Source organism: Athene cunicularia (assembly GCF_003259725.1).
Source record: "Athene cunicularia isolate RWA chromosome 2 unlocalized genomic scaffold, athCun1 chr2_part1, whole genome shotgun sequence".
NCBI lineage: Eukaryota > Metazoa > Chordata > Aves > Strigiformes > Strigidae > Athene > Athene cunicularia.
The window spans coordinates 8,431,530-8,443,368 of record NW_020799095.1 but is presented as its reverse complement, the minus strand read 5'-3'; the positions used below and the strand labels follow the sequence as shown (position 1 = coordinate 8,443,368).

The following is an 11,839-nucleotide window of genomic DNA, read 5'->3' as shown; positions in this document are numbered from 1 at the left end:
GCTCTGGAGGGTGTCGTCGGGGGGTGCTGGGGTGGCCCCTCGCTGCCGTTTTGGCCGCTGCGGTTCTGCTCCTCGGGGCTGGCAGCTGGCGGGGGGAAGAGAAAGCCCCGGTCCCTCCGGTAAGGCGAAGCGTTGAGGTCTGGCAGGAGCCGCCGTTGCGTTTTCCCGAGGCGGGAGCGGGGTCACAGCGCTTGCTGGGAGCAGCACGGAGTTGGTTTGCTCGTGGTAGCGGTGGGGACGGTTAGTGTTTGATCACGGTAGCCCATGGTAACTGTTAGTATTGGCAGCTCTTTGCCATTAATAACGACGGTGACACCGCGATGGAGGGCGCAGCAGGCCCCGGTGGAACACCTCGTTCTTTAGCGTGGGTCAGTTTTCGGGGGGAAGCGGGGCTCGGTGCCTGCGCCGACAGCGGGCTGGTAAGGTGGCCACCACCTGACTGCTGGTCCAGCTGGCTCCATGCCCCGTGTGTCAGAGACCTCCAGGCAGTGACCCAGGGACCCCCGGAGGGATCTCAGGTACACGTGGCTGAAAAGCAGAAACTCAGAAGAAGTGGGTAGCAGAGCGCTGCTGGCGTTTGAGTTGATGCCGTAACTTGGTGCAGGAAATTTTGCACCATCCAGATGTGGAGAGGATTCACAGATGGATAAACTCTTTCTCATTTCTGCGGCACATAATTGGCCATGGAGTGATTTTTCGGTTTAATTCCAATAATGGCAGTGAAGGCTGGGAAAGAGCGTGGAAGACAACATGTAGCAATATTTCTTCACATACATTTTCAGCCTGCAAAAACTTGTACAACATTTTATGCTGGAGTTGTTGTCTTCAGCTTTTGTAAAGCCCAGTGTCTTTTTTCCCCCTCACCTTTATTCATCTAGTCATTTTTTTAAACTTGTCTAAGTTATTAGCATCTAGAGTCCTAAATTGACATTAGAAGTTAGGAATCTTTTTGTTTGCAGTTACTGTGGAGTAGTATCAGATTCTAAAGTTTCTCTTTAGAAACTGCCAAGTTTCTTCCAGTTCATTGATAGCCATCAGCTGCCCTTCGCGAGTGAGCCTCGATAGCAAGAGACGTTATTGAATGTGGCCGGCATGGCTACCTGCATCTGCTGAGCATTTGTACTGCGCTCCCGAGACCTCCGAGTCATCCCTTGCTGTGAATTCAGCAGGAATACAGTTAGTTGTCTGCTGCCTGCCCTTCGCATGGGTTGCTCCCAAACCATAACGTGAATCTGGAGTATCTTTTCAGGAGATGGGAAGCGTATGCCTACATTGCAAATGAAGCTGTAGTCCTAAAATGATAGGCTTGCCCTTTGCTGATTAGCTAAAAGTCTGTTTATCCTTTTGCGTTCACTGCTGTGGAAAAAATAGTTCCTTTTATGGACTAGAAATACCTAGTCCTTTCTGCTCTCCATTTTGCCATGGTGTCACTACAGCTAGGATGTGTGACTCTTGCAGCTAGCAGAAGCGTGCTTATTCGTGCTGAAATTTCAGGTTTTGATGCCCATGTAAACTGTTTGTGTATACTTCACGTACTTTACATATTTTTATGTAATGTATGTAATTTTATGTAATTCTTCACATACTTTACATCAAGTAATATTTTATCAGTGCCGTTCAGTATCAAATTCATCAAATTTAAGCTAGTGGCTTTCTGCGGTGACTTTAACAGAAGTTAAAATAGTGTAAATTTTTTTCCCCTTAGCACTCTTTCAGCTTCACCTCCTTACATTTTTCTGCTTTCCAGCTTGCCTCTATACAACTTCAGTAGGAGTTACCTCAGCTATCCAAAGAACTTTCAGCAAATGAATATCTTTTAACGTGGTATCACGATATTGTCTTCTACTCAAGTAATTCCCTAAGAAAACTAAACATTTTTTGCTGCAATGTGTAGAAATAACCAGGATAGGTTCGTTCTAGATTAACTCCTGCACCCAATAAAATATGGAGAGTCGAATATTTTCTCAACTCTCTTTCATCTCTTCTCAGGCAGTTTCCACTATATCCATGGGTCCATTTGTATCACCATTCAGTTCTTCTAGTAAGAAGTGTTGGCAGTATCTGTCTTTTAAAAGAATTCTTTATGCTAAATCTATAAACATTCTGCACTAGTGTTAATGTGACTGGTGGGACTGCAGTCTTATTAAGAAGTACAACCATTATGCTGGCAGAGGACAAAGGTAAGGTCTTTTGGGTTAGATATATATCACACTAAATTGCGTATTAGGCCTCTGAATAGTTGTGGTTATGAAGAGGGAACATTACTGTTTGTTTCTCTTCCTCAGTCCCTTTTACCAAGAAATAAATGATAGAAGAGAGAAGAAGAAAGAGAAACATTTCATAATTTCCTGTAGTGTTAAGGGCTGTTTGCAGTGCTTGCAAGCTAAAAAAATAATCTGATTGTGTATATATATATGTGCATGAAATAATTCTAATAGATTACAATGATATGCTATGGAAATTATAGAAAGGAAATAGAAGATAATGTTACAGCTGTTCTTCTGTAAGAAGTATTATGACAGAAGGACTAAAACTCATCAATCTTGGACAAGATAAAGAGATTGTGCAGTAATCAGATGATTACTGAATTGTTGCTAGTGTCTAAATGTTACCAGTGCTTTCTTTTCAAATTCTGGGTGTGTGGTGTCTAGCATAGATTGAAATTAGGAAGCAAAAAATGTGTTTCTTGCCTTTAAGCCTACAAAAATTCCTTAACTTTTTTTGCTAGAGAATTTCTTTAACCTTGTAGAATGATTACAGCTTTGAAAAGTTTTAAATTCAATTTTATGCATAGAGTTCCTGGCTTTCTAATCCTTAGGGAATGGTCTGTAAATATTTTGAAAATAAAATGGAGGAGAAAACATAGTTCTATGGCTTGTGTATTTCACATGGCACTAAGACAGTCTGAAAGCCGTTTTCATGCGTGAGTATTACTAATGTTAGTAGGGGCTCCATTTTCAAAATCCAGTCTGAACAGACTCTCTGATTTTAACAGGAAGCTATGAAGTATCTTCAACATCTAACCCACTTCAGCTGCTTTAACTTGGTGGTGATTAATACAGCTTTTGCCTGTTTCTTTTCTTTTTTCCTTTTTTTTCTTTTGTATTTGCAGTTTTGCCAAGATTTCTTGTATTCACGGGGATACATGCAGGATCTCACTGTGACCACCTTGGTTCTATAGCAGCAGTGTACTAAGTAAGTGTGTGAGTGTGCGTGTATCGGTGTACACAATTACCAGAGAAGCTAAATAACTTGAATTCTAGCCAGCATGGCAAATCGACATACGTGGCAGTCTTCAGTGTGCCACACTAACTGTGCTGATTTGTTTGAAGCATGTTTGCTCTGTGTCCATGCTACTGCTGGCTTGTTTTATTGTAAGACTTTCTTGGAACCCATGTTATATAGTTTGACAAGTTCTTAGTAGATGGGTTCTTGGAAGCTGCCTGAGGCATCGGTATGAATTTGCATCCATATTGTCACCAGAGTGGCTCAAGTGGCAAGTGTTCATGGATTGAAACAAGTCGGATTCAGCTGAATTTCTTGTGGAGCCCTTTAGTTTTTAAAACTGAAGTCTGGGATGCCACAGATGCGGTGTTTGTCAGTGGAGCTTATATATATGTGTCCCACCATCTGAGGCAGTAGCTGGTAGCAATGGCTGTATCACCTGTCCAGAGTGCAGAGATTTGCAAGAGAGTGACCAATACAAACTGAAGAGGGAAGAGAAGTGTTGCGAGCTCACGTGTAGAAGGAGAGCCATCACAGCACAGCACATGATTGTGAAGGTCTCAAACTGTTCCTGGACTCTGAGAGGTGCAGAGGAGGCCCATGACCTTTTTGGCCTCTCTTTCACCTCCTTCAGTTTGGGCCAAACTAACTTTGACCACAGTTCAGACTGAAGGTGTTTGTCCCCTGTATGACAACACTTGTTACCGAGCGAACAGTAGCTGTGACACAGTAAGCACAGCCTCAGAATACAGAGTGTTTTAAGCTAAAAACAATGGTGATTCTTTCAGCTCAATATGAGCCAAGAAAGATCAGTTTCACCAGACAGAAAATAAGAAAATAAAAATTATCTTCTCAAGGCTGAAGAAAGAATTTACAAACAATTACAGGTAAAAAAGGATAAACTCAGTAAAAGTTGACTTAACAACATCATTTTAAATTGTTAAAAATGCTAAGGCAGTAATTAAGGTTTTTCTGCTGAGTATCTGTTTAATTTCCAAAGTATGTCTTGACAAGAGCAATTACATACTTGGTAAGTGAATGGCTAACACAGTAGTCTGTAATTCTGGGTAATTTTGAAGGGTGCTGAAACCTCTCTGGGTTATTCATGTACTAACATACAGTTGGATAATAGTATTCAAGAGAATATTAATATGTCTAACACTGAAAGCTAGAAGATGCTATTAGTTAGGTTGCTGGAGCCAAGATCAATTTCTGAATGTTTTGGATGATACTGGACAGATTTACTGGGAAGCTAAATTCACATGAAGTTAAAATATGAAAAGCAAGCAAAATCTGTTAGTGGAAGAAAACAATTCCTAATCAAACCCATTGATACAGGAAAAGGAAATTCATGAAAGCAAATAATGGCCTGGAATGATTTGAAAGCTACTCTGTCTTCTAACTTGATCTTGAGCCTGAAACATCTTTCTGTCCATGGAGGTGATTGAAGTAAAACATCTAATTCTTTGCAGCAGCACATCAGTGACGTATGATTTTGACTGTATGGTAATAATGCTGCTCAGTCAGAAGAGAGGGATTCTGGTGATATGCAGAGATGCTGAAACTAAGCCTGTCTCTGAGTCCTGTGTAGACTGTACTTTCAACATTCCCCTACTATCAGTCTATAGTTCTTCCAAAGGAAAACAATGACCAGAAGTAACAGGTTTGGTGAACGTTACCAGATGCTAACCTACAAAGCTTAGATTCAAACTGTGCTGTGTTCTGCTTGACTTTTCATCTGACTGATAAGAGAAAACACGAAAAATGATGCTGTAATAGCTATCAGCGATGTCATGACATATTACACAAAAAGTCTTTATTCTGAGGCATGCAGGAGGCATTTTATGTTTTGAAAGGAGATAACGGAGGAAAACCACCGCAAGAATGTGCAGGTGCCTTCAGTCTGCAACTATGTGATAAAGTATTGGTTTAACAATAAGGAATGGGATATGTCTTTTAGCAGCAAAGTTATTTTCAGGCCAAGGTCAGAGCTGGCTGTTGTAGCTGCTAATTATTTTTTGTTGTTTTGCTAGAAGCTGCAGTAAAAGGACCTTGCTTGGCATGCTGAGCAAAGCGAGAAAAAAATTATCTAAGTCATAGGGGGCTCCAAAGCAAGCAGGAGCACTTGAGTGAGAAATGTCTAAGTCTAATAGTTAAAACCAATAGGTCTGGGAAGTCCGGTTATTTCCACTCTGAGATCACTGAAACAGGCTGGCTTGGCCAGTTGTATTTTTTCCATGCCTCTGCTCTTGGTGGCGATTTTACAATTTCTGCCCAGGTATTTGCATAAGAGCTGGGAGCAAACAGTGTGTTCTCTGTGTGTTAACCAAGGAGTGCTTGGTGGTAGGCTGACACAGTTTTATTTGATGAGACAGAACTTCACAGGCAACACCGGTTTAAGGAATTTTCCCTTTCTGACTCACCTCCATGCAGCCATTCTCAGCTGCAGTGAGGCAGCTGTTCACAAGGTTACACAGTAAACCAAACCAAGGAATTGATGTAGCTTTACTTCAGCTCTCCTTTGGTTTTCTTTTTTTCCGTAACAGTTTTGAGAGAACAGTGCAGCCGTAGAGACTACTGACAGCAAGAGCAAGTGTCTGGCATATAAGGGCAGGAACTACACAAGCCTGAAGTGTTTCCATGTGCTTCAAACCACAAGCTGAGAATGTAGTCCTTTTTCTCTTGGGCAGGGGAAGGTTTTGTACCATCTGTTTGAATTTTTGTCTCTTTCAGCAAAAAAGAAACTAGTAATTTTTCTGATGCTGAAACTGCTCTAGAAGGCTAAAAAATCAACTCCAGTACATTTTGTAAAAGGACAATTATTGTCATTGTTAAACACTATGGAATCTCTGTTCTGTATGTCAGTGAATGTTTTATTTGTATCTTAAAAGAGGCTTCCTAAAAGCACAAAGTTTGAGCTACCTTTCATTGCTTATTTGACTTACCCATTAGGATTTGGTGCAGTACGTTCATTAGCAACCTGAGTGCATGTAGTGCTCTTTGTAGAGGTGATTGAACAAATGTTAGCAAATACATAAAAAAAAAAAAAAAAAAAAAAAAAAAAGGAAATGAAGCCTAGAAATTGACCACATCACCTGAGACGTGTTTAGTATGCTTGAAAGAGCAGAGTGAAGTATTGGCAGTGGTTTCCTGGCACATTTGTTCTACAGGAAGTTAGATTTGCAAATGCCATTTAAAAAACTTAATCAAGTGTACATGGTGTCTGTGGATAATAAGATGTGGTGAAAAGCATGGATTCTTACTGCTCTGTGACGTTGCTTTAAGACATCCAAGTGCAGTGTATCCCCTCTCTTTGCTGTCTTTGGAGGTGGTGGCCCTCTCCTGCCACAGAGAAACAGAAACCAGGGGATTGGTACTTCTCAAGTGCGATCTCTATCTGCTCAGAGCCTATAAATGATAAAGGGCATCGTGCCAAGCATCCTTCACTGTGTTCCAGAGCTGTAGATGGTGGAACGATCTGTTAGGTCTCATTGTGATCCAGTAGAGCTGTGGCCTTACCCCAGGAGGGCAGTATACCGGACCCTACAGCTCTGTTAGGTGCCTACTCTGCATTACTGGGGTAATGGAGTATTGTCTCCCAAAAGCCAGACAGTGTTTGCTTACTATGAGTAAGTGTTTCCTCTGCCCCCCTCCCTGGGGAGTCCTTGCGAGGTATTTGCTCAGTACTGCGGCCAAGTTGTCTCCTCTGCGCTATTGTCACATCGTGTGCTGTGGCCTGGTCATCCTATTTTGTGGTGAGATGTAAAGTATATAGCAGCCAGAAATTGCTACTTTCTGTACACAGAAATCAAACTCTAAAATTGCTGTGATTTTTCTTTCACCCACCTGTGACCTTCCTCTTTTTTGCATAACTCAGATTCTTAAGGGATCATCACAGCTGAAGCAACTCCCTGCACTGCGATGCTGGTAATTTGATGAATGTAATGGTGAATACAGATGTGTCTGGTCAAAGCTAGGTGACTGCAGCTTTCAAAGCAAAAGCAGATTTGGCTGCTGTTCTTGCAACAATAGCAGCAGCTGCAAAACTTAGGGCTTTCTCTCCTGTTCACAGCTACCCTTAAGGAAAATGGCAATGTGAGGATGACAAGATTGAGAAACTGCTTCGAGGGGGAATTTTCTTAGAGTGTTTTTGGTGATTTGTTGGGGTTTTTTTAAGAAAAATGCCATCAGTGAGTTCAAGAAATAAGTACTGACTGTTGGGAGAGAAGTATGCTGTTAACCTGAGATGACCAGCAGCAGCTGCTGAACTACAGAACGACTTGGCATACTTCCCTGCAAGTCTGTAATCACGCTCTGGGAAGGCCACTTTGAGAGCTCTTTTATCTGTTTGGGAAGAACACAGTCCCCAGTTGCTGCTTGTCACCTGCTGGCTAATTGAGCCTTTTGTCAATTGCTTGAGTGAAGCTTCCTAGCAGACACAGGAATGCTGTCCCACCCTGTTTGAGAGGCCAGCCAGTCTCCAGGCAGTCACTGAAAGCTGTCAGATGCAATAGTGCCACTGGGGAATCTCATCTAGTCTCATTTTCCCCCCTCATTTGTCGCCCTTCACTTCTCTGGCACCTTGCCAAGCATCAGGTGCTTGCACTTAGGAAAGGTGGTTCTTCTGTGTGCTAAGGCTCAGTCTGATCCAGCAGACGAGTTGTGGTGATGCCATTTGGTCTGGAAATTGTCAAGACATTAGCATTTTTGGGAATTCTCACCATTTTTTTCCTGATAAAAACTATGATCTGCCTGCACAGCTAACAACATGGGCTTTAGTGATGTAAACAAGTCCTCCTCTTATTTGGGGAGACCTTGCTCGCTCAAGGCTCTGTTGCCATGGCTAACAAAACCTTTGCTGGAGTTGACAGGTACAAACTTTTAAACTGCTGTCTGCGCGACTGCCAGATGTCAGTATGATGTTCTCTGGGGCAGGGAGAGATGTGGCAGGTGTTAACTGAAGATTTGAATCAGTCAAGCAAGAAATGCCTCAGACAATGAGAATGGGTTGTGTTGTGAGCAGCATCTTTAAAGGCGAGTGATGAACAGATTGCTTGCTGAGGGTTAGCAGGCATAGGCACTGAGACTCACTGAGCGGTTTGCAAGGTATTCCTTATCTCAGTAACAACTTTCAGGAAGATGAGATTGCACATGCTTTTTTGTGCATCTAGTTTGATACGTTCCTAGCGTGATCGTTGCCATGAGGTACTGGTTTTGTGTTATATGTTCCTATCTGAGTTTTAAGTAGCTGTATGCTGTTAGATATGTATTGGATATCCAGGTCAAGGGGGAAACTGCAGCTTGCTGTGCAGAGTTTGTGGGTGTTTGTTAATAACAACTGTGTACCCTGGGCTTCAAGCAGCCAGCCAGTCTGAGCCAAGCTTGGCTGGTCAGCCCTTCTCTGTAGGTGGTATTGCCATGCGTGGTTGGTAAATCCATTTTTAGACAGCTGTGAACTTTATCTACAAGAGCTCTATGGCTCACAGATAAGGATTAAGCTCCTTCTATATTATATTACTGACAATATGTGACTTTATTGACTATTTAGAGGGCAAACAACCCAAGCAACATACCTGAGAATGGTTCAGAGCAGTGGTTTCACAGGTGTGTTGCTCCTACAAGGAGCTCTACTTCCCAGCTGACTAAAAGGAAGTATGGCAGGTGAGGTGGGCCATCTCCTGCCCCCAAGGAGGGCTCCCTCTCCAGACCCAGGGATGGTGAATTCTGTTGCTGCTTTTGCAGCAGCAGCCTCAAAGGACAAAGTTCTTCATCATCGTTTACATACCTTAGGTGTCTTTGTACCTCCATGAGCATGGATATTCCTGTACATCATTGTTGGATTCCTTTCTGCCACTGAGAGCCAGTTTTCTGCCAGTCCTTAAGACAGCTCAAACCTCTTAATTTTTAGGTTCTGCCAAACCCACTTTTGTCGGCGTACAGTTCTCCTCCCTCTCCTTTTCTTTTTCTTGCCTCAGAAGCACTTTTGAGTGCTTAAGGCAGTCTTTCTCCGTTTACACAAACCTACCCACACTGTGGACCGTCTTCGGTCATTCTGTCTGACTCTCAGGTTTACCAGACTGAGAGAATGGTCAATACTGCTCTCCAGGAGGATCTAAGATGTTGAAAGCGCTTGCCTTGCAGAGCGGAGAGGTAACAATCACAGTTTGCTGTGCAATTTCTGAATCTGTGGAGATTTGGTTATATTAATCCCTACATTGTTGGTTGCTGTCACCAGATCCTCCCCTTTTTACTAGACGACTCTGGAGATTCAAGTCTCTTACAATGCTTTTTACTTCCTGTAATCTTCTGGGTTGTGATATAGGGATTCTCCCTACCATGCAGGATAGGTGGTCTTCTACAGTGGAGTGAATTACAGCAGGAGCCACATGCATTCATACTTTTTGCAGCAACAAGGTAGTATTCTTCTAAATGGGCAATTGGCTTGGTTGTGTGAGACACAGGTTCCCAGCAAGTACCACAGTCAGTATCTTGCCTGGGAGGAGGGCAGAGAGCACAGGCTGAGCCAGTGATTGTATCTGCAGAGAAAGCCAATTATAGAAGATGTGACCCTGCTATTACATAAGCCATCAGTTGCATCTATGATTTGGGGATTCTGCCTTGAGTTGAGATGGGAGAGGCCACTGGAGTGGGTGGCAGGCTAGCTGTTAGATGGGGACTGTTGCCTGCATGGGGAAGTAATTCCTTATTAATAGATGAACAAGCTGAGTGCTCACAAAGTATAGGGGTCTCCTGGCTTTGTCCAGAATAGTACGTTCAGTCATTGCAGGTGTGTAGAAAGACATATGCACCTCTTCGAGAGTTAGAGGGAAAGCAGATGTTTTTCTCAGAGTTAAAACCCTGCTAGGTATTTAAAATTCTGCTCCTTTGCAGACATGCTAACAGTCAGCTGTGCCATTAATACTGTTTTGCAATGAGTTTTCTGTGGTTTGGGAATTGTTTGTGACTTGAATGTGGCACTTGTGCAATGTTTCCCAATTATTACTTACATTGCTTCAGTATTTTGAGTGTTATGTGTGCATCTTTTCTGCAGATTGGAAAAACTTACTGCTGATGCTTTAACAGCTGAAATGTTTTAAACTTAAGTTGGTTTCTAAACCAGATCTGTTAATGTTGGATTGGAGAGAAAAGAAATAAAATTATGAGGTTTTTGTTGGTAACAAATTTGTACTGTGGCAAGTTTTTTTTTTTTAATTAATTCACTGCCTGATGAAAATACAGCATATTCCTTGCATAACTGTGAAGTTCTCAGCTCTCAGTTAATAACGTACAGGTTTGTGTGGTGCCTTTCAGTGTGGTGGTAGAGGCAGCTGTGGGGATTGTGGCAGGCAGCTAGTTAAACTCTCACTGGTGGGATGGAAGTATTGCAAACACTGTGATCAGTGCTAGACAGGACTTAATTCTAGCTAGTCATTACAAAGAATTGCCTTTTTAATGATTATGGCAGCCCTGTAACAAGGGCTTTTTAATAATGTCATTCATATGCTGGTTCTGTGATTACCCCACATCCTTTTCTACTGCTGAGGCCTGTGCCTGAGCATATATATAATTTCTTACTAATAGATAAAGAATACCACTTGCTTGTACTTACGATTGTCCTCTTATCTGAGTCGTAGAGGGCCTGAATAAGATATTTTGCCTCTTCTCACCCTCACGCCATTTTTATCTTCAATAAATAGGCTATGGATGGTGGTGCACAAGAGAAGTCAGTTATCAGAGGCCAGGCAGCCTCCTTATTTTAGTAAAGCAGCCAGACAAGAAGGAAATCTGCCCAGACGCAGGGGCTGCGAGATTATTGTGCAACCAAAGACTGACTGCTTCACAGAACCATGCACTTGAAGGCAGCTGATTTCATCTGTCATTAGTGAAGTTTTAAATGGACTGGGGTTTTTATCTTCTTATTCTAGTAGGGCTTTGGCTGTTACAGCTCGCATTTCAAACACCGCCCTGGAAGAAGAAAATCTCAATTACAGCAGCAGTCAACATTGTTGCTTAAATTAGCTGAACCAGTCTTGCATGAACTACAGTGGTAACCTTGGCCTGCACTTCGCTCATCTTTCTGTTTTGGGAGGCTGTTAAAAAAATTGTTTTATTCTGTCCAGAAATATGTACTTAATAATATGTGGGTGTTGCTTCACTGTGTTAAGGTATAATATTCAGAAATATACAGCTGCAGTTGGTGACATTTCTCCAGGGCATGGTTGTCCTGATTGGCTTGGATAGGGATGGAAAATTCCACTTACTATCTAGGCTGGTGTCACAAGCTGGAAACTTTGACTTTTTTCTTTCAACTACAAAAAGCATTTAGCTCTTATTATATTGCTTTTTTAGAAAGGCTGTGATAAAACTGGGTATGAGTCAGTGCTGTTCCTTGCTCCAAATCTGTAGACAGACAGTTTCTGTACTATTGCTTGTTACTAGAACGAGATTGGAAAGTAGTTTTTATCAATTTCAAAGAGAGTTCTCAGGGTTCTCCTCTTTTCAGATTCAGGAAGAGGGATGTTAAAGTAGTACAAAGGTTCATCAGTGCTCCAGCAAGCTCAGTGGAGAAGCTCTCCTCTCAGTGCTGTTTTACAACATTGGGGGGGGGGGGGGG

General features: G+C 42.3%; 1 protein-coding gene across 2 annotated transcripts in view; it reads left to right on the top strand.

The window, feature by feature from the left end:
* The window catches only part of CMTM7 (CKLF like MARVEL transmembrane domain containing 7), a 27,136-nt gene that overhangs the window by 1,082 nt on the left and 14,215 nt on the right, over positions 1–11,839 (top strand). Inside the window, exon 1 of one of the 2 annotated variants that reach the window (XM_026843404.1) lies at positions 3,113–3,195. The exons of the other annotated variant lie outside the window; for it this stretch is intronic. The gene's annotated coding sequence lies outside the window, so the exon portion shown is untranslated. Of the gene's footprint in view, positions 1–3,112; positions 3,196–11,839 lie in introns of those variants that run through there. 2 annotated transcript variants of the gene reach the window in all.